The sequence below is a fragment of the Rattus norvegicus genome, chromosome 10 (assembly GCF_036323735.1).
Source record: "Rattus norvegicus strain BN/NHsdMcwi chromosome 10, GRCr8, whole genome shotgun sequence".
Lineage (NCBI taxonomy): Eukaryota > Metazoa > Chordata > Mammalia > Rodentia > Muridae > Rattus > Rattus norvegicus.
The window spans coordinates 26,825,863-26,849,554 of NC_086028.1; the positions used below are offsets into that span (position 1 = coordinate 26,825,863).

The window sequence follows — 23,692 nt, forward strand, 5'->3', positions numbered from 1 at the left end:
CCTCAGAGAGGCAAAGGGAAGGGGAATAGAGAAAGATGGTGGATGGGATGGGAGATTTTATGAAGGGGTAACCTGGATGCCATTTGAAATGGAAACAAATAAATGATTAATTATAAAAAGGATAACTTCTATAAAACTTCTCAACTCTTTACTTTTAGAACAGGGAAAAAAGGTTTTTTTTTTTTTGCATGACAAACTTTATATTTATTTTTAAGAAAATGCTCAAGAGTCATCTAGTATATCCTAAGAAAATCTGGGTGACTTGGACATCTATCTGCTCATTCCTTTTGTATGGAGACTGCTTTGGGAAGCCCTTGCTCTTTGGAGCTTTAATTTTGAAGAGGCCTCTGGCCATGTTTCAGATTTCACAAGAACGTCCTCTCTAACCAACAACACAGTACTGCATTATTATGCTGCCCACATTATGCTTGAGATGCAAGGCCTCTAGGAAGAGCAAGAAACTGGAGGTTTTATTTTTTTAACTTAAAGCGTATTTAATAGCTTTAAAAGCCACTGAGGCACATTGAAATAAAGATATACAAAATATTAAGGACGACCCACAGTACAAACAAAATAACTACTCTTCTTTAAACAAAGACATGTGAGAACATTCAGGTAAGCTGTTGGAGTGCAAAGTATGGGGGCATTTAGAAAGTGTTATTCTGTAGTTTTGAAACCTTTCATATTATTTGGCCATCAGGCTCTATTTTCTTGTTAGTTGGTGAGGCCCAAATACCATGGTTAGGGTTTAGTTTTAGCTTCCATGTATTTTCTGAAAAATGACATGGCTGTGGTTACATGAGGCTTCCCACAAATGTGACCTCGTTAACTTCTTTGTATGCATTATATATTAAATTGTGTGACATTTAGATGTATCTATGTTCTACATTTCCAAGTGCTCAGGAGCTCTTTCTGACATGTTTCTAAACCACTTATTATCATTCTTATTATCTTTCAAATCCCTTTCTACAATATTTATAATTGACACAGAAATGTATATATCAAATATTTACAGTGGAACATTATGATACATTTCTTAATTGTAAGATGAATTTCATAATCAAACTGTTCACCCACAAATTAACTTTTAATTTTCATTGTGCGTGCGTGTGTGTGTGTGTGTGTGTGTGTGTGTGTGTGTGTATGTGCTTGAGATGATAAAATCTTGGTAAATTTCTAATATACAATAAATTATCAATTATAGTTGTAACTTTGTACAATAAATTCATGGTATTTATTGTTCTTTAATAAATAAAATCATGTCCCTTTGCATATACCTTATCATTTCTCCATCTTCAGCCTCAAACAACCATTCTGTGACTTTGACCTTCTTACTTAAACACAGGAGGAAGACATAAGTTATATGTTTTACTTTATGTGCAATATGTCTTCCAGATTTGTTTATATTTATTCAAGAGATGGTATTCGTTTTTAAAATTAATATTCCTTCTTTAAGGTAAACATTGCTCTCTCTCTATATATATACATATGTATATATTGCATACTATATGTGAACCACATTTATTATAAATAATTCTATAATGAACATTGAGTGCAAAGGTCTCTTAGATATGCTGATTTCATTGTTTTTGATTACATATCTGTGAGGACTAGCATTTCATTTGGCAGTTCTGGTAATCTTTTAATAACCTTCAGATTGTTTAGCATAGCAGCTATATCAATTTATATTTCTATCAACAGTGCAAAAATATTTTCTTCCTCCACATCTTCAACAGTAGTCATTGTTTTACTTTATTTATAACCATGCTAAGAGGCACGAGGGCATGTCTTATTATGGTTTTCAGTTGTCATCTCAGGGCCCTGGTCTTGACAACTAATGTGTTTCCTAGCCTGTGTGAATGTCCACACTGATGGGTATTTGTGCCACTAGAGTGTCACCCTACATGTCATTTCTTGTTGATGCAGCAGCAAATTTAAGACCTAATTACAAAATAATAGGAAAAGCTCGCAATTGTTTTTCTGTCTGGCTCCCTTGCCAGCCTCACTCCTGTTTTAAGGTTTAGAAAGAGCAGTGTGTGTGTCACAACAGAGTGAAAGGGTTATACTCCTTCTGTGTTTTAGCCTTAAAAATGTGCACAGGAAAGTTCCCAGTAGGATTTTGTTTTGGAGGGGATGACAAACATGATTTCAAATGGCAGATTCAATAACACTCTGCTCTGGTGTGCTTCTAGAAACATTATGAGCATATATTTCCTAATTAAAACTATGAATTTTAGCAGTCCTAAAGAAATCAAGTTAATAAGGCTGGTGTTAAATAAAAACAAAACAGCAGCAACAGTAGACATTTGAACCTTGCCACAAACCACAGCACTGAAGAGAACAGAGAAACCATGGGTTGAAGCAAGCCGGGCTACACATCAATTCCTGTTTAATAAACAAACAGACAGGTAGCTTTGATTTATCAGGATGGTTCCCTACCAGACCATGGTTAAAATCAAAGGTGATTTTGTGAGATTAAGTAGTCACCCTCTGAAGGCGAATCCCTTCTCTCCAATGCCAGTAAGCATATATTATTCAAAAGTGACTAAGACCTGAAGAGATAAAGGTCGGAAGATGTGTGGATGGGAAAGCAGAGCAGAAGTATTTCTGGCTAGCTCTTTGCAGCTTTAGGCATTGGTTTCAACACTGTATTCTAAGGAATATATTCTTTTCTTTTTCTTTTTCTTTTCTTTTCTTTCTTTTTTTTTTTTGGAGTTGGATACTTTGTCTTTAAATTTCAAATGTTATCCCTTTTCCCATTTCCCATCACCCCTCCCTACTTCTATGAAGAAGCTCCCACTCCCACCCATCCACACACACCTCAACCCCCTGCCATTCCCCTACCCTGGGGAAATGAGCCTTCACAGGACCAAGGGCTTCACCTCCCATTGATGGCAGACAATGCCATCCTCTGCTACATATACAGCTAGAGCCACAGATCCCTCACTGTGTACTCATTGGTTGGTGGTTTAGTCCCTAAGAGTTCTAGAGGGTCTGGTTGGTTGATATTGTTGTTCTTCCTATGGTGTTGCAAACCCCTTCAGCTCCTTCAGTCCTTTCTCCTAACTTCTTCATTGGGGTGCCCATGCTCATTCCAATAGTTAGCTGCAAACAACCTCATCTGTATCAGTAAGGCTCTGGCAGAGACTCTCAGGATGCATCCATATCAGGCTCCTGTCAGCAAGCACTTCTTGGCATCAGCAATAGTGTCTGGGTTTGGTGGCTGCACATGGGATGGATCCCCAGGTGGGACAGTCTCTTGAAGATTCCTTCAGTCCCTGCTGCACTCTTTGTTCCTGTATTTCCATGGCTGCCTTCTCTAACTGATCCCTCTAATTTTGTCTCATGACAGCCTATTGTTTCTTGCATAACAATGCTTAGCTTGTGTTATTTACAGATGTTCCTATATCCAAAATGACTTTTCTGTTAAACTTCTGTTTTGAAAATATAAGTCAAACCTCCATGTAATAAGTGTATTTACTTAACATAGATGCACTTTTAACAACCAATAAGTATTTATTGAATTGTAGGTATCAGTGACAAAACAAAAGATTCAGGCTGAGGACACCCTATTTAGTAGTAGAATATTTTCCCAGCAAAAATTGCTCTGTTTTGACATTTTTAGCCAAATCTTCATGTAATAAGTGTATATGCTTGATGTACATGCATTTTTCAGAATCAAAAAACATTTATTGAGAACGTACTGAATACTAGTCACAAAAAACCAACCAACCAACCGAACAAACAAACAAACAAACAAAAAACATTGTATTAGAGCTCCCTGCACTGAAATCCCATTGGGAAGAGAGCTGACCACCCAGGAGTACAGACATGCTGAGACCCCAGGACAGTCTGCCACCTCTGCACACCTCTTCCCACATCCCTGGTCCAAGGGGAAGCTTCACAGTGCCTCTGGACACAGGGATATAGGGACAAACAGCTGCCAGTACTTGCTGCTCTGGTCTGTGCCCAGGACCGAACTGAACTGGCCAAACAGCTCCCTGCAACCAAATCCCATGAGGGAGAGAGCTGAATACTTAGAAGTGTGGATACTCCTGAGAAGTCAGAGGAGACTACCCTTAGTCCACAGTCCAGACTCAAGAGGGAATTCCCTAGTTCCAACAGTACCCCCTGGGTGCAAGGACTTCGAAGCAATCAGGGACAGGACCCTTTGATTCCTGCTCACACCAAGAGATGGAAGACAGTCTCCAGGAGTGCTGACACACCTGAAAGCAGAGCACCTGTTCTCAGAAAAGGCTGAAAGAAAACAGGAAACCTGTACTACAGGAGTGCTGACACAGAGACCTACAGCAGGGTCAAGTCACTCTCAGAAACACCAAGACAAGTGAACACCAGAGACAACCCAATGGCTAGAGGCAAGCACAGGAACCTAAGCAACAGACACCAAGACTACTTGGCATCATCAGACCCTGTTCTCCAGCCAAAGAAAATACTGGATATCCAAACACAGCAGAAAAGCAAGGTTTAGATTTAAAATCACATTTTTGTATAATGATGGAGGACTTTAAGAAACACATACAGAACTCCCTTAAAGAAATGCAGGAAAACACAAGTAAACAAATAGAAGCCCTTAGAGAGGAAACACAAAGATCCCTGAAAGAATTACAGGAAAACACAACCAAACAGGTAAACAAATTGAAAATGGAAATAGAAACAATAAAGAAAGCACAAAGGGAGACAACCCAAAATTTAGAAAACCTAAGGAAGAGACAAGGAACCATAGATACAAGCATCACCAACAGAATACAAGAGATAGAAGATAGAATATCAGGGGCAGAAGATACCATAGAAAACATTGACGCAACTGTCAAAGATAATGTAAAAGGCAAAATCTCCCAGACCAAAACACACAGGAAAATGTAGGACACAATGAGAAGACCAAACCTAAGGATAATAGGCACAGAAGAAAGTGAAGACTCCCAACTTAAAGGGCCACTAAATATATTCAACAAAATTACAGAAGAAAACTTCCCTAACCTAAAGAAAGAGATGCTAATAAACACACAAGAAGCCTAAAGAACTCCAAATAGATTGGACCAGAAGAGAAATTCCTCCCGTCACATAATAGTTAAAACACCAAACACACAAAACAAAGAAAGAATATTAAAAGCATTAAGGGGAAAAGGTCAAGTGACATATAAAGGCAGACCTATAAGAATTACACCAGACTTCTCGCCAGAGACTATGAAAGCCAGAAGATCCTGGACAGATGTTATACAGACATTATCAGAACAAAAATGCCAGCCCAAGTCACTGTATCCAGCAAAACTCTCAATTAACATAGATGGAGAAACCAAGATATTCCATGACAAAACCAAGTTTACACAGTATCTTTCTACAAATCCAGCCCTACAAAGAATAATAGATGGAAAACTCCAACACAAGGAGAGAAACTACACTGTACAGAAAGCCAGACTATAATTTTCTTGCAATGAAACCAAAAGAGAGACAAGATAATTCCACCTCTAACAACGAAAATAACAGGAAGTGACAATCATTATTCCTTAATATCTCTCAACATCAACAGACTCAATTCCCCAATAAAAAGACATAGACTAACAGACTGAATACGTAAAGAGAACCCAGTATTGGGGTTGGGGATTTAGCTCAGCGGAAGAGTGCTTGCCTAGCGAGCGCAAGGCCCTGGGTTCGGTCCCAGCTCCGGAAAAAAAAAAAAAAAAAAAAAAAAGAAAGAAAGAAGAGAACCCAGTATTTTTGGTGCATGCAGGAAACACACCTCAGAGACAAAAACAGACACTGTCTGGGAGTAAATGACTGGAAAACAACTTTCCAAGAAAATGGCCCAAATAAACAAGTTGGAGTTGCCATTCTAATACCAAATAAAATTGACTTTCAACCAAAAATCATTAAAAACGATAAGGAAAGACACTTCATAATGATCAAAGGAAAAATCCACAAATACGAATTCTCAATCCTAAATATCTACGCTCCAAATGCAAGGACACCTACATTCATAAAAGAAACCTTACTAAAGCCCAAAGCACACATTGCACCTCACATGATAATAATAGGAGATTTCAACACCCCACTGTCATCAATGAACAGATCATGGAAACAGATATTAGGCAGAGACATAGAGAAACTAACAGGTTATTAACCAAATGGATTTGCAGATATTTATAGAACATTCAATCCTAAAACAAATGGATATACCTTCTTCTCAGCACCTCATGGTACCTTCTCCAAAACTGACCACACAATCTGTCACAAAACAGGCCTCAACAGACAGAGGAAGATAGAAGTAATCCCATGTATCCTATCAGATCACCACGCACTAACACTGGTCTTCAATAACAACAATAATGACAGAAAGCTGACATATACATGAAAACTGAACACTGCTCTACTCAATAACAACTTGGTCAAGGAAGAAATAAAGAAACAAATGAGAGACTTCTTAGAATTTAATGAAAATGAAGATACAACATTCCCAAATGTATAGGACACAATGAAAGCGGTGCTAATAAGAAAAGTCATAGCTCTGAATGCCTGCAAAAAGAAACAGGAGAGAGCATATGTTAGCAGCTTGACAGCACACCTAAAAGCTCTACAACAAAAATAAATAAATAATTCCAAGAGAAGTAGAAGGCAGGAAATAATCAAACTCAGAGCTAACATCAACCAATTAGGAAAAAAAGGAATATGAAAAAAATCAACAAAACCAGGAGCTGGCTCTTTGAGAAAATCAACAAGATAGATAAACCCTTAGCCAGACTACCCAGAGGTCACAGAGAGTGTATCCAAATTAATAAAATCAGAAATGAAAAGGGAGACATAACATCAGAATCTGAAGAAAAAAAATCATCAGATTCTACTACAAAAGCCTATATTCAAGAAAACTGGAAAGTCTGAAGGAAGGGGACAATTTTCTAGACAGATACCAGGTACCAAAGTTAAATCAGTAAAAATTAATCATCTAAACAACCCCATAACTTCTAAAGAAATAGAAGCAGTTATTAAAAGTCTCCCAACCAAAAAGAGCTCAGATCCAGATGGGTTCAGTGCAGAATTCTACCAGACCTTCATAGAAGCCCTCATACCAATACTATCCAAACTATTCCACAATATTGAAACCGATGGAGCACTACCGAATTCCTTTTGTAAAGCCAAAATTACTCTTATACCAAAACCACACAAAAACCCAACAAAGAAAGAGAACTTCAGACCAATTTCCCTTATGAATATTGACGCAAAAATACTCAATAAAATTCTTGCAAAGCAAAACCAAGAACACATCAAAATGATCATCCATCACGATCAAGTATGCTTCATGCCAGGGATGCAGGGATGGCTTAATATATGAAAATCCATAAATGTAATCCACTATATAAACAAACTCAAAGATAAGAACCACATTATCATTTCATTAGATGCTGAAGAAGCATTTGACAAAAGTCAACACCCTTCATGATAAAAGTCCTGGAAAGATCAGGAATTCAAGGCCTAAATCTAAACATAGTAAAAGCAATATACAGGAAACAAGTAGGTAACATCAAACTACATGGAGAAAAACTTGAAGCAATCCCACTAAAATCAGGGACTAGATAAGGCTGCCCACTCTCTCCCTATTTATTCAATATAGTACTCGAAGTCTTAGACAGAGCAATCAGACAGCAAAAGGAAGTCAAAAGAGATACAAATTGGAAGGGAAGAAATCAAATAAATATCACTATTTGCAGATGATATGCTAGTGTATTTAAGTGACTCCAAAAGTTCCTCTAGAGAACTACTTAACCTGATAAACAACTTCAGCAAAGTGTCAGGGTATAAAATTAACTTAAACAAATCAGTAACCTTCCTCTATTCAAAGAATAAACAGGCTGAGAAAGAAATTAGGGAAATTACACCCTTCACAATAGTCCCAAATAATATAAAATATCTTGGTGTGACTTTAACCAAGCAAGTGAAAGATCTGTATGACAAGAACTTTATGTCTCTGAAGAAAGAAATTGAGGAAGGTCTCAGAAGATGGAAAGAGCTTCCATGCTCCTTGATTGACAGGATTAATATAATAAAGATGGCCATTTTGCCAAAAGCAATCTACAGATTCAGTGCAATCCCCATCAAAATTACTACTCAATTCTTTATAGAGATAGAAAAAGCAATTTGCAAATTCATTTGGAATAACAAAAACCCAGGATAGCAAAAACTATATTTAACAATAAAAGAACTTCTGGGGGAATCACCATCCATGACTTCAAGCAGTATTACAGAGCAATAGACATAAAAAAAAAATCTGTATGGTATTGGTACAGAGACAGGCAGGTAGATCAGTGGAACAGAATTGAAGATCCAGAAATGAACCCACACACCTATGGTCACTTGATCTTTGACAAAGGTGCTAAAACCATCTAATGGAAGAAAGATAGCCTTTTCAACAAATGGTGCTGGTTCAACTGGAGGTCAACATGTAGAAGAATGCAGATCGATCCATGCTTATCATCCTGTACAAAGCTTAAGTCCAAGTGGATCAAGAACCTCCACATCAAAGCAGATACACTCAAACTAATAGAAGAAAAAGTGGGAGTGGGGAAGAGTCTCAAACACACGGGCACTGGGGAAATTTTCCCAAACAAAACACCAATGGCTTATGCTCCAAGATCAAGAATCGACTAATGGCACCTCATAAAACTGCAAAGCTTCAGTAAGGTAAAAGACACTGTCATCAGGACAAAATGGCAACCAACAGATTGAAAAAAGATCTTTTCCAATCCTACATCTGATAGAAGGCTAATATCCAAAATATACAAAGAACTCAAGAAGTTAGACTCCAGAGAGCCAAATAACCCTATTTACAAATGAGGTACAGAGCTAAACAAAACGTTCTTAACTGGCCAAAAAGCACCTAAAGAAATGTTCAACATCCTTAGTCATCAGGGAATGCAAATCAAAACAAACCTGAGATTCCACCTCACACCAGTCAGAATGGCTAAGATCAAAAACTCAGGTGAGAGCAGATGGTGGCGAGGATGTGGAGAAAGAGGAACACTCCTCCATTGTTGGTGGGATTGCAAACTGGCACAACCATTCTGGAAATCAGTCTGGAGGTTCCTCAGTAAACTGGACACTGCACTATCTGAGGACCCAGCTATTCCTCTCCTGGGCATATACCCAAAAGATGTTCCAACATACAACAAAGACACACGCTCCACTATGTTCATAGCAGCCTTATTTATAATGTCCTTAATATCTTAAACCATCACTTTCAACACTGCAGTGATTTTTGATCCATAAACCTTAACCAATATGAAGGTGTTTGACTGTGACATCAGAAAGGACTGGAAGAGGGATGCTACTGACTTCCATTGCGAAGAGTACAAGAGTCTCGTAAATCAACACATAGCACAAAATATCAGTTCTAAGACTAGCAAAGCTTGACCTACATTGTCGCATCATTACTCTGACATCATTTCCCCTTCCTTTCCTGATACCCTTCATTATTTCCCACAAAACTGTCTCAGATATGTTTTAATTAAATTACTGAAAAGTACTCAGGTCATACCTAATGTTCTTAGAATAATAAATGCACTCACACAAAAACAAAGTTTGAGAGGCAGTTTACTTTAACCCAGATATAATTAATGTTTCATGTCTTTTTCTAACAAACTGTCAGAAAAATATGTAAAGAGAGGAAATAGTTATGAAGCCAAACCTTTACTCATGGCTACAAACTATTTATTTAAAGCCAAAATAGAAATTTTTAGAAGGCCAGGAAGATATATACAAATGGAGGCTTGAAAATCTGCAAATGATGGAGTAATACATACAATTGTAAGATTGATCCTAAATCCCTCCAAGAGAAATGGATGATCCTACCATCCCAGTGAATTTGGTTAAGGAATGTCTTATCACTTTTCCTCTTACTCCCACAGAAAATGGGTTTGGAACATAGGGTACACAGGTTAACTTCACCAACATCAGACATTTTCATCACCATGGCTCCATTCTTCAAGTATTTCACACACACACACACACACACACACACACACACACACACACACACACACACACACACACACAAAACACACAACATATTCCAACCACAAATCAAAAAAATAGTAGTACTCACCTCTCAATGTTCTAGTATCAAGGAAACACATTTTAAAACACTGATCCATTGTTTGCCCACCATATCATTCCAGTGATTAACTTCATAGAAAGTTGAATCATACCTCAAGAAGACATTCTTTCACTGTTTATCACATCCAAGGGTTGCTATACTAACTCTATGAAAGCTAGTCACTAGATGTAGGATTTACAGTAGCAATGTCAGGGGTTGCTATAGATTAAGTGGAACGTACTAATACCAATAAGCAAGGGAAACTCTGACTTGAAAAAATAATGGCGGACATCAGCAACAGAAGCCATTATAGAACTTCTAACTGTAACTTGTCTATGAGTCCTAATGTATGTTAGGGTCATGGATAGTAGTAGCAGCATCAACCAGAATAAAGGTTGGCACACAGGGTGTCTTTTGGGATGGATTCTTACAAGTTGAAGAGCATGTTTGAGCAGGGTTTAAAGCTGTGACACAGCCAGTTCATAAACTCTCCTAGAGCTGAAGTGGCTCTTTGGAATTATCCCAGGTTAGAGCAAAAGAGTCCCATGTGGATGATCCATTGGTAATGGTTGCCCTTGGAAGGAACATAACTTTTTTGGAGACCACCCGCCTGAGCTATGGTAATCTTTCAGTGTAAGTCATTTAGTCACAAAGATAGAAAAAGGAACGTTTTACATTTTGTGTTTTAAGGAGATCAGTTGATGCTTCCCTAATTTGATAGCCACTGAGAGAATTCTTGCACTAACTTTTAAAAAGTGCTAGTCATTATATTCTGTGCTCCTTTCTCTGCCTTTGAGATGTCTTTTCAATGCTTTTGTCTGTGGTATAGAATCACTGGCTTCACAGAAAATACAGGATGAAATGAAAGTTTTAAGGTTCAATTTTTTTCACGGTGCTGTGACTCACCGAACTTGAAAAGTCATCCTAATTTCTTCTTGTTGTTACTGACATTGAGAGTCAGCTGTGTGTCCTCAAGAATCTGGTCTTGGGAGGTACCTGCTGTGTGATGTGATCATATGTGCTTTGAATCCTAGTCCTCCATTCTGACTCTTCTTGCCTTCTCTCCCCCTCTTTCTTTCTCTCTTCTATTTTAAAACATGTTTCACATGTATAATTATATGAATCCAGTAGCAATACAAAACCTCTGTGTGCCCCCATTCATGTCAACAATGGAGAGATCAATTCGAAATTTTCTCCTCTAGAATTTCTTTATGAAGATCAAATGAAATCGTAAGTGCGAGGTTATTTATAACCTACGGCATGCAGTGCAATCACAAGACAGGGTAGCAATAGCATCACTCTAGCCTAGACTGCTTTAGCAGCCAGGAAGTACAACGTGTTCTTGATTAATTCACATGTCATTTTGATTAAGCAACCTTGTTAAATAATAGTTTTACTGCGATAGTTCTCACATACCAGCAGAGGAGACAATGAGGAAATGGCATGTTCAAAGAATATGAAAAAGACCACCACACAAAACAAACTAATGAAAATTTTTGGGATTTTTTTTCCCTAACATATTTATTTATCTCCTTGGCTATGAGAGCAAGAACTGAAACCTTTCCAAGGATTTAATGTACAATATAGCTTCTGGTGCATGTTGTTTCTCTCAGGGACATTCAAGAGAGTACTTGTAGAATGTAGTGATGAACCGAGGGCTTGAAGATAGCCTCATCATATTTATAAATTTCTTGAATGTTACTAAAACCATCCATAAAATGAAAACTGGTCTCGATGGGCCCATAATATATATCTGAACTCAACATGGTCTTCACGGAGGCACCCATGAGTATACTTCAGTGCTGCCAGCTGAGTCTTGGACCGTGCGATAAGATCGGGTGAATGACTTACAGATAGCTGGCAGTTTTGTCCAATTAGGAGAAGTCAAAGTGCCCATTTGCTGGTTCTTTTATAGTCTTCATTGGAGCTTCAATAGACAGTGTAGAGACTGCTTTACCTCTAATAAGTAGGACAAAATGGAATTAATGGATGTGAGTCTCAGACGTTCCATCAATGAACTGTGACTGTCTTTTTCTCCCTTTATCCTCCTAACTCCTCCTCCCTGGCCTATTCTTTCTCCTCCCACATAACTCCTCTCTCTCCCTTACTCTGAGTTAAATACATTTCAAGGATATAATCAAACTTTTAAGAGGCACCTGGGAAAGAATTCAAATTTCCACAGTGTAATGAGAACAAGACTATATGCAGGAGAGGAACACGACTATGTTCCAGTGTAGAGATCAGCCAGAGACAAAAACCATTCCCATAAGCTACCTCTCCACTTCTAATGCTCAGAAGCCTGTACGATCTTTAAGCTTGCTGCATTTAATGACTGTTTCAGGGAAACGTTGTAGGTAGAAATAGAGATAATTTGAAAAGATCTTATGACAGGTAAATGACTGTAAGGAAATAAAGTATGGAAACAGAAATCATTGCATTGTATTCATATATCAACGTATTCATCAGAGTGCAGCCCAATTACAAAGGTGGACTTTTGCAATCCACCAGGGCCAGACGACTAACTCAGTACACAAAATGTCTTTGATAAAAGCAGAAATCAATGCTCTTTGTCCATGTGGAATAACTTATTTCAAACAGAAGCAAATGGCTTACTACCCTTGGTTTTCAAGAGACATGAAAAGAAGCCACTAAAGATTCCTATGTCACGGGAACAAGAATACCCTTGGCATGGAATAGGGAGGCAAAGTTTGGAACAGAGGCAGAAGGAATACCCATTCAGAGCCTGTCCCACATGTGGCCCATACATATACAGCCACCAAACTAGATAAGATGGATGAAGCAAAGAAGTGCAGGCCGACAGGAGCCGGATGTAGATCGCTCCTGAGAGACACAGCCAGAATACAGCAAATACAAAGGCGAATGCCAGCAGCAAACCACTGAACTGAGAATAGGTCCCCCGTCGAAGGAATCAGAGAAAGAACTGGAAGAGCTTGAAGGGGCTCGAGACCCCATATGAACAACAATGTCAAGCAACCAGAGCTTCCAGGGACTAAGCCACTACCTAAAGACTATACATGGACTGACCCTGGACTCTGACCTCATAGGTAGCAATGAATATCCTAGTAAGAGCACCAGTGGAAGGGGAAGTCCTGGGTCCTGCTAAGACTGACCGTGATTGTTGGGGGGAGGGTGGTAATGGGGGGAGGGTGGGGAGGGGAACACCCATAAGGAAGGGGAGGGGGAGGGATTAGGGGGATGTTGGCCCGGAAACCTGGAAAGGGAATAACATTCAAAATGTAAATAAGAAATAAAGTTAATAAAAAAAACTTAAAAAAAGATTCCTATGTCACTTTACCTTCTATGAAAAGGACGATGTCGTCTTTGAGAGGATGCAGCCCATTTCTGGGAAATGCACTTGTAGAGACAGCATCCAGACTCAAGACCAAAATGGAATTGTGAGCTCGGGTTTTACTAGCAGTATTGCACAGTACTGCGTTATCTTCCTAGGAGTATGCTAAGGAAAACGGTGTGTGTTCTAAGAAGTTACGGTGCAGAGGCATGTTTCATTTCAACACTGCTGTCTACAGATGACATACAGAGGAAGAACTTGGACGTTTCCAATGTTTACTTGACTAAAAGCTATTTCAGAGACCATTTCTGCACTGCTTGCTTAGTCACGCATCCGTGTCCAGACACAATGTCTGTCAGAAATTGTCACTTTTATTTAAGAAAGGCTTTGACACATAAAAATTCTGTTCTAATAAAGCTTATGTCTTACTTGACAGTTCTAGGATACCGCATGCATGTGTCCGCTGTGCATGCTCACATCACTTCTCAGCAGGCTTTTCTCTTTTGTCAACTTGGATAGATTCTCACCTTCTTTTAGCCCAATTTCTAGAGACCTAAAAAGTGTATATTAAAAATATCACAGCTTCTGAATTCTCGGAGGATTGTGTGAGAAAACATATTATAGAAACAAATGTAATTTATGCCTGGTAAGGAAAAAATGTCAATGCAAAGTAGCACAAAGAGACACATAATTACAGAGAACTGAATCCTGAATGACATGTTTTCACTTTGGGTACTATATTGACTAAGAAATAAAAAAAATATTTACTCAATTTGCCTACATTAGACATTATACTACAATGCAAATGAAATGTTATGAGACTCGTGAGGTCCAAATTGCATCTCTTTATCTTATCTGACATAATCCTCTTCTATAATGAATTGCTATCACTTGGGCTTCAAGAAAAGGGTGCTTTATGAATCCTGTCAATATTTCTAACTCATTATAATGTGTATGTGGGTTAAAGATTTGACTTACATGCACTAGTACATGTAACACATTTACATTTACAAAATATTAATTTCATTTTGCAGAAATGGCAATAATTTTCAGAGCAGACAAATATATCATTCAAGTTTACCTTAAATAAAGTTGCTCAGGGAAGATAAGTCATTTATAAGACAAGTAGGTAGTTATGAATACATGCCTATGAAATCAAACCAATGTGCTTCATTATGGTGAAGAATAATGACCAGAAAGTTAATTTAAAGTGCTAATGAACTGCATTCTTAGTAGATAAAGAGAGATGAAATGACTGATACTGAGAGTTATATCCACACCTACACCTAGTTTACACAGGTTCTTAAAATCTGAATACTTGGACACCCTGAAGAAAATAATTTTATTAATTTTATTATAATGTTCAAAAAATGTATAAGCAGACATCATTTTTCCTTGACACACAATTACAGTCTTGCCTCATTTTCCATTCTTATAATAGAAGACATATGTACATTAAGACCAAGCCAAGACAATTATAGCCAAAAGTATCAGTGACCAAACTGCTGTTTGTCCTAATACACTGAAAATACTATGACAATGTACCTTCTCTGTAATGCTGAGTTTACAAGCCCAAGTTAAAAAATAAAGGAGAGGGGTTGGGGATTTAACTCAGTGGTAGAGCGCTTGCCTAGCAAGCGCAAGGCCCTGGGTTCGGTCCCCAGCTCCGAAAAAAAAAAAAAAGAAAAAAGAAAAAAAATAAAGGAGACTGAATATAATTTTTTCAGCCTTCTTCTTTTACATTATCATAATAATTTTAATATCAATTGATAATATTATACAAAAGTTCAAAATTAATTGTAACAACATTCCAAATACAAAGCTATGTTGATTTGCTGCTGCCACTAAAAACAATGATAAATAAATATATGAGGTTATTTGTTGCTGCTTAGCCTAAAGCAAAATTAAAAATGTGAAATAAAGCCCGCAGCAGCTCTCTGCTCCCAGACCCGGTGAGAGAGAGACCCAACCGCCTGGTCAGGTGGGCACTCCTGAGGCTGCAGAGCGGAAGAGACCACCAACACTGCTCACCCCTGCCCACATCCCTGGCCCAAGAGGAAACTGTATAAGGCCTCTGGGCTCCCGTGGGGGAGGGCCCAGGAGCGGCAGGACCCCTGCCGGAGACACCGCCGGACCCTGAAGGAAACAGACCAGATAAACAGTTCTCTGCACCCAAATCCCGTGGGAGGGAGAGCTAAACCTTCAGAGAGGCAGACAGGCCTGGGAAACCAGAAGAGACTGCTCCCTGCACACACATCTCGGACGCCAGAGGAAAAAGCCAAAGACCATCTGGAACCCTGGTGCACTGAAGCTCCCGGAAGGGGCGGCACAGGTCTTCCTGGTTGCTGCCGCTGCAGAGAGCCCCTGGACAGCACCCCACGAGCAAACCTGAGCCTCGGGACCACAGGTAAGACCAAATTTTCTGCTGCAAGAAAGCTGCCTGGTGAATTCAAGACACAGGCCCACAGGAACAGCTGAAGACCTGTAGAGAGGAAAAACTACACGCCCGAAAGCAGAACACTCTGTCCCCATAACTGACTGAAAGAGAGGAAAACAGGTCTACAGCACTCCTGACACACAGGCTTATAGGACAGTCTAGCCACTGTCAGAAATAGCAGAACAAAGTAACACTAGAGATAATCTGATGGCGAGAGGCAAGCGCAGGAACCCAAGCAACAGAAACCAAGACTACATGCCATCATCGGAGCCCAATTCTCCCACCAAAACAAACATGGAATATCCAAACACACCAGAAAAGCAAGATCTAGTTTCAAAATAATATTTGATCATGATGCTGGAGGACTTCAAGAAAGACATGAACACACTTAGGGAAGCACAGGAAAACATTAATAAACAAGTAAAAGCCTACAGAGAGGAATCGCAAAAATCCCTGAAAGAATTCCAGGAAAACACAATCAAACAGTTGAAGGAATTAAAAATGGAAATAGAAGCAATCAAGAAAGAACACATGGAAACAACCCTGGATATAGAAAACCAAAAGAAGAGACAAGGAGCTGTAGATACAAGCTTCACCAACAGAATACAAGAGATGGAAGAGAGAATCTCAGGAGCAGAAGATTCCATAGAAATCATTGACTCAACTGTCAAAGATAATGTAAAGCGGAAAAAGCTACTGGTCCAAAACATACAGGAAATCCAGGACTCAATGAGAAGATCAAACCTAAGGATAATAGGTATAGAAGAGAGTGAAGACTCCCAGCTCAAAGGACCAGTAAATATCTTCAACAAAATCATAGAAGAAAACTTCCCTAACCTAAAAAAAGAGATACCCATAGACATACAGGAAGCCTACAGAACTCCTAATAGATTGGACCAGAAAAGAAACACCTCCCGTCACATAATTGTCAAAACACCAAACGCACAAAATAAAGAAAGAATATTAAAAGCAGTAAGGGAAAAAGGTCAAGTAACATATAAAGGGAGACCTATCAGAATCACACCAGACTTCTCGCCAGAAACTATGAAGGCCAGAAGATCCTGGACTGATGTTATACAGACCCTAAGAGAACACAAATGCCAGCCCAGATTACTGTATCCAGCAAAACTCTCAATTAACATTGATGGAGAAACCAAGATATTCCATGACAAAACCAAATTTACACAATATCTTTCTACAAATCCAGCACTACAAAGGATAATAAATGGTAAAGCCCAACATAAGGAGCCAAGCTATACCCTAGAAGAAGCAAGAAACTAATCGTCTTGGCAACAAAACAAAGAGAATGAAAGAACACAAACATAACCTCACATCAAATATGAATATAACGGGAAGCAATAATCACTATTCCTTAATATCTCTCAATATCAATGGCCTCAACTCCCCAATAAAAAGACATAGATTAACAAACTGGATACGCAACGAGGACCCTGCATTCTGCTGCCTACAGGAAACACACCTCAGAGACAAAGACAGACACTACCTCAGAGTGAAAGGCTGGAAAACAACTTTCCAAGCAAATGGTCAGAAGAAGCAAGCTGGAGTAGCCATTCTAATATCAAATAAAATCAATTTCCAACTAAAAGTCATCAAAAAAGATAAGGAAGGACACTTCATATTCATCAAAGGAAAAATCAACCAAGATGAACTCTCAATCCTAAATATCTATGCCCCAAATACAAGGGCACCTACATATGTAAAAGAAACCTTACTAAAACTCAAAACACACATTGCACCTCACACAATAATAGTGGGAGATTTCAACACCCCACTCTCATCAATGGACAGATCATGGAAACAGAAATTAAACAGTGATGTAGACAGACTAAGAGAAGTCATGAGCCAAATGGACTTAACGGATATATATAGAACATTCTATCCTAAAGCAAAAGGATATACCTTCTTCTCAGCTCCTCATGGTACTTTCTCCAAAATTGACCATATAATTGGTCAAAAAACGGGCCTCAACAGGTACAGAAAGATAGAAATAATCCCATGCGTGCTATCGGACCACCACGGCCTAAAACTGGTCTTCAATAACAATAAGGGAAGAATACCCACATATACGTGGAAATTGAACAATGCTCTACTCAATGATAACCTGGTCAAGGAAGAAATAAAGAAAGAAATTAAAAACTTTTTAGAATTTAATGAAAATGAAGATACAACATACTCAAACTTATGGGACACAATGAAAGCTGTGCTAAGAGGAAAACTCATAGCGCTGAGTGCCTGCAGAAAGAAACAGGAAAGAGCATATGTCAGCAGCTTGACAGCACACCTAAAAGCTCTAGAACAAAAAGAAGCAAATACACCCAGGAGGAGTAGAAGGCAGGAAATAATCAAACTCAGAGCTGAAATCAACCAAGTAGAAACAAAAAGGACCATAGAAAGAATCAACAGAACCAAAAGTTGGTTCTTTGAGAAAATCAACAAGATAGATAAACCCTTAGCCAGACTAACGAGAGGACACAGAGAGTGTGTCCAAATTAACAAAATCAGAAATGAAAAGGGAGACATAACTACAGATTCGGAGGAAATTCAAAAAATCATCAGAACTTACTATAAAAACCTATATTCAACAAAATTTGAAAATCTTCAGGAAATGGACAATTTCCTAGACAGATACCAGGTATCGAAGTTAAATCAGGAACAGATAAACCAGTTAAACAACCCCATAACTCCTAAGGAAATAGAAGCAGTCATTAAAGGTCTCCCAACCAAAAAGAGCCCAGGTCCAGACGGGTTTAGTGCAGAATTCTATCAAACCTTCATAGAAGACCTCATACCAATATTATCCAAACTATTCCACAAAATTGAAACAGATGGAGCCCTACCGAATTCCTTCTATGAAGCCACAATTACTCTTATACCTAAACCACACAAAGACACAACAAAGAAAGAGAACTTCAGACCAATTTCCCTTATGAATATCGACGCAAAAATACTCAATAAAATTCTGGCAAACCGAATTCAAGAGCACATCAAAACAATCATCCACCATGATCAAGTAGGCTTCATCCCAGGCATGCAGGGATGGTTTAATATACGGAAAACCATCAACGTGATCCATTATATAAACAAACTGAAAGAACAGAACCACATGATCATTTCATTAGATGCTGAGAAACATTTGACAAAATTCAACACCCCTTCAGGATAAAAGTCCTGGAAAGAATTGGAATTCGCAGCCCATACCTAAACATAGTAAAAGCCATATACAGCAAACCAGTTGCTAACATTAAACTAAATGGAGAGAAACTTGAAGCAATCCCACTTAAATCAGGGACTAGACAAGGCTGCCCACTCTCTCCCTACTTATTCAATATAGTTCTTGAAGTTCTAGCCAGAGCAATCAGACAACAAAAGGAGATCAAAGGGATACAGATCGGAAAAGAAGACGTCAAAATATCACTATTTGCAGATGACATGATAGTATATTTAAGTGATCCCAAAAGTTCCACCAGAGAACTACTAAAGCTGATAAACAACTTCAGCAAAGTGGCTGGGTATAAAATTAACTCAAATAAATCAGTTGCCTTCCTCTATACAAAAGAGAAACAAGCCGAGAAAGAAATTAGGGAAACGACACCCTTCATAATAGACCCAAATAATATAAAGTACCTCGGTGTGACTTTAACCAAGCAAGTAAAAGATCTGTACAATAAGAACTTCAAGACACTGAGGAAAGAAATTGAAGAAGACCTCAGAAGATGGAAAGATCTCCCATGCTCATGGATTGGCAGGATTAATATGGTAAAAATGGCCATTTTACCAAAAGCAATCTACAGATTCAATGCAATCCCCATCAAAATACCAATCCAATTCTTCAAAGAGTTAGACAGAACAATTTGCAAATTCATCTGGAATAACAAAAAACCCAGGATAGCTAAAGCTATCCTCAACAATAAAAGGACTTCAGGGGGAATCACTATCCCTGAACTCAAGCAGTATTACAGAGCAATAGTGATAAAAACTGCATGGTATTGGTACAGAGACAGACAGATAGACCAATGGAATAGAATTGAAGACCCAGAAATGAACCCACACACCTATGGTCACTTGATTTTTGACAAAGGAGCCAAAACCATCCAATGGAAAAAAGATAGTATTTTCAGCAAATGGTGCTGGTTCAACTGGAGGGCAACATGTAGAAGAATGCAGATCGATCCATCCTTATCACCCTGTACAAAGCTTAAGTCCAAGTGGATCAAGGACCTCCACATCAAACCAGACACACTCAAACTAATAGAAGAAAAACTAGGGAAGCATCTGGAACACATGGGCACTGGAAAAAATTTCCTGAACAAAACACCAATGGCTTATGCTCTAAGATCAAGAATCGACAAATGGGATCTCATAAAACTGCAAAGCTTCTGTAAGGCAAAGGACACTGTGGTTAGGACAAAACGGCAACCAACAGATTGGGAAAAGATCTTTACCAATCCTACAACAGATAGAGGCCTTATTTCCAAAATATACAAAGAACTCAAGAAGTTAGACCGCAGGGAAACAAATAACCCTATTAAAAAATGGGGTTCAGAGCTAAACAAAGAATTCACAGCTGAGGAATGCCGAATGGCTGAGAAACACCTAAAGAAATGTTCAACATCTTTAGTCATAAGGGAAATGCAAATCAAAACAACCCTGAGATTTCACCTCACACCAGTGCGATTGGCTAAGATCAAAAACTCAGGTGACAGCAGATGCTGGCGAGGATGTGGAGAAAGAGGAACACTCCTCCATTGTTGGTGGGATTGCAGACTGGTAAAACCATTCTGGAAATCAGTCTGGAGGTTCCTCAGAAAATTGGACATTGAACTGCCTGATGATCCAGCTATACCCCTCTTGGGCATATACCCAAAAGATGCCTCAACATATAAAAGAGACACGTGCTCCACTATGTTCATCGCAGGCTTATTTATAATAGCCAGAAGCTGGAAAGAACCCAGATGCCCTTCAACAGAGGAATGGATACAGAAAATGTGGTACATCTACACAATGGAATATTACTCAGCTATCAAAAACAACGAGTTTATGAAATTCGTAGGCAAATGGTTGGAACTGGAAAATATCATCCTGAGTGAGCTAACCCAATCACAGAAAGACATACATGGTATGCACTCATTGATAAGTGGCTATTAGCCCAAATGTTTGAATTACCCTAGATCCCTAGAACAAACGAAACTCAAGACGGATGATCAAAATGTGAATGCTTCACTCCTTCTTTAAATGAGGAAAAAGAATACCCTTGGCAGGGAAGGGAGAGGCAAAGATTAAAACAGAGACTGAAGGAACACCCATTCAGAGCCTGCCCCACATGTGGCCCATACATATACAGCCACCCAATTAGACAAGATGGATGAAGTAAAGAAGTGCAGACCGACAGGAGCCGGATGTAGATCGCTCCTGAGAGACACAGCCAGAATACAGCAAATATAGAGGCGAATGCCAGCAGCAAACCACTGAACTGAGAATAGGTCCCCTATTGAAGGAATCAGAGAAAGAACTGGAAGAGCTTGAAGGGGCTCGAGACCCCAAAAGTACAACAATGCCAAGCAACCAGAGCTTCCAGGGACTAAGCCACTACCTAAAGACTATACATGGACTGACCCTGGACTCTGACCCCATAGGTAGCAATGAATATCCTAGTAAGAGCACCAGTGGAAGGGGTAGCCCTGGGTCCTGCTAAGACTGAACCCACAGTGAACTAGTCTATGGGGGGAGGGCGGCAATGGGGGGAGGGTTGGGAGGGGAACACCCATAAGGAAGGGGAGGGGGGAGGGGGATGTTTGCCCGGAAACCGGGAAAGGGAATAACACTCGAAATGTATATAAGAAATACTCAAGTTAATAAAAAAAAATGTGAAATAAAAAGTATTCTTTAAAAATTTGTGTGCTGGGTTTCACTTAATGATTAAAATATCCTAAAGAGTTCTACTATGAAATCTAAAGCATGGGAGGGAGATAACTCAGTCAGCATAGTGTTTGCTGCAAAAGCCTCAGGACATGCGTTCCAAGTTCAAATCTTACTATTCACACAATCAGTCAGGCATGGTAATACCCATTTGTTTTTTTGTTGTTGCTGGTTTTACTTTTTAATTTACATTTCAAATGTTATTCCTTCTCCTAGTTTCCTGGACATAATCCCCCTATCTCACTCCTTCCACTTTTTCTATAAGGGTGTTCCCCTCCCCATCCAACCCTGCTTCCTGCCTGCCAGACATTCCCCTACACTGGGGGTCCACACTTGGCAGGACCAAGGGCTTTTCCATCCATTGATGCCCAACAAGGCCATCATCTGCTACCTATGTAGTTGGACCCATGGGTCAGTCTATGTGTAGTCTTTGGGTAGTGCTTTAGTCCTTGGAAACTCTGGTTGGGTGGCATTGTTGTCCTTATGGTGTTGCAAATCCCTTCAGCTCTTTCAGTCCTTTCTCTAATTCCTCCAACAGAGGTCCCATCCTCAGTTCAATGGTTTGCTGCTAGCTTTCACCTCTGTATTCATGCTGTGGCTTTGTCTCTCAACACACATCTATATCCGGTTCCTATCATCATGAAATTCTTAGCATCATCAATCTTATCTAGTTTTTGTGACTCCGTGTGTGTGTGTGTGTGTGTGTGTGTGTGTGTGTGTGTGCATACATATATATATATATGTATGTATATATATATATATATATATATATATATATATATATATATATATATATATATCTCACATGTGGGGAAGGCTCTGAATGGCCATTCCTTCAGTCTCTGCTCCAAACTTTGCCTCCATATCCCCTCCTATAAATATTTTTGTTTGCTCTTTTAAGAAGGAGTGAAGCATCTGTACTCTGGTCATACTTCTTCTTGAGCTTCATGTGGTCTGTAGATTGTATTTTGGGTAATTCGAGCTTTTGGGCTAATATCCATTTATCAGTGAGTGCATACCATGTGTCTTTTTCAGTGATTGGGGTTACCTCACTCAGGATGATATTTTCCAGTTCCATCCATTTACTATAAATTTCATGAAGCCATTGTTTTTGATAGCTGAGTAGTATTCATTGTGTAGATGTACAACATTTTCTGTATCCATTTCTCTGTTGAAGGGCATCTGGGTTATTTCCAGCTTCTGGCTATTATAAATAAGGTTTCTCTGAACATAGTGGGGCATGTGTCTTTGTTGTATGTTGGAACATCTTTTGGGTATATGCCCAGAAGAGGTATAGTTGTATCCTCAGGTAGCGGAATGTCCAATTTTCTGAGGAAACTCCAGATTGATTTCCAGAATGGTTGTACCAGTTTGCAATCCCACCAACAATGGAGGAGTGTTCTTCTTTCTCCACATCCTCACCAGCATCTGTCATCACCTGAGATTTTTATCTAAGCCACTCATTCTGACTGGTGTGAGGTGGAATTTCAGGGTTGTTTTGATTTACATTTATTTCCCCAATGACTAAAGATGTTGAGCGTTTCTTTAGGTGCTTCTCAGCTATTCGGCATTCCTCAATGAAGAATTCCTTGTTTAGCTATGTACCCCATTTTTAATAGGGTTATTTGATTCTCTGGAGTCTAATTTCTTGAATTATTCATATATTTTGGATATTATCCCTCTATCAGATGCAGGATAGGTAAATATCTTTTCCCAATCTGTCAGTTGCTGTTTTGTTCTAACAATAGTTTCCTTTGCCTTACAAAAGCTGTGCAATTTTATGAGGTCCTATTTATCAATTCTTGATCTTAGAGTATAAGCCATTGGTGTTTTGTTCAGGAAACTTTCCCCAGTGCCCATGTGATCCAGACTCTTCCCCACCTTTTCTTCTATTAGTTTGAGTGTA

The 23,692-nt window shown here is 38.9% G+C and overlaps 1 long non-coding RNA gene across 3 annotated transcripts in view; it reads left to right on the plus strand.

Moving 5' to 3' along the window:
- Window positions 1–412: 412 nt before the first annotated feature.
- LOC102548672 (uncharacterized) overlaps window positions 413–23,692 on the plus strand; it is a 104,063-nt gene continuing 80,783 nt past the window's right edge. Inside the window, exon 1 of one of the 3 annotated variants that reach the window (XR_010055321.1) lies at window positions 413–615. This is a non-coding gene — a long non-coding RNA (uncharacterized LOC102548672). The remainder of the gene's footprint in view (window positions 616–23,692) is intronic. The other 2 variants (XR_357523.5, XR_005490133.2) reach the window with 2 other exon arrangements.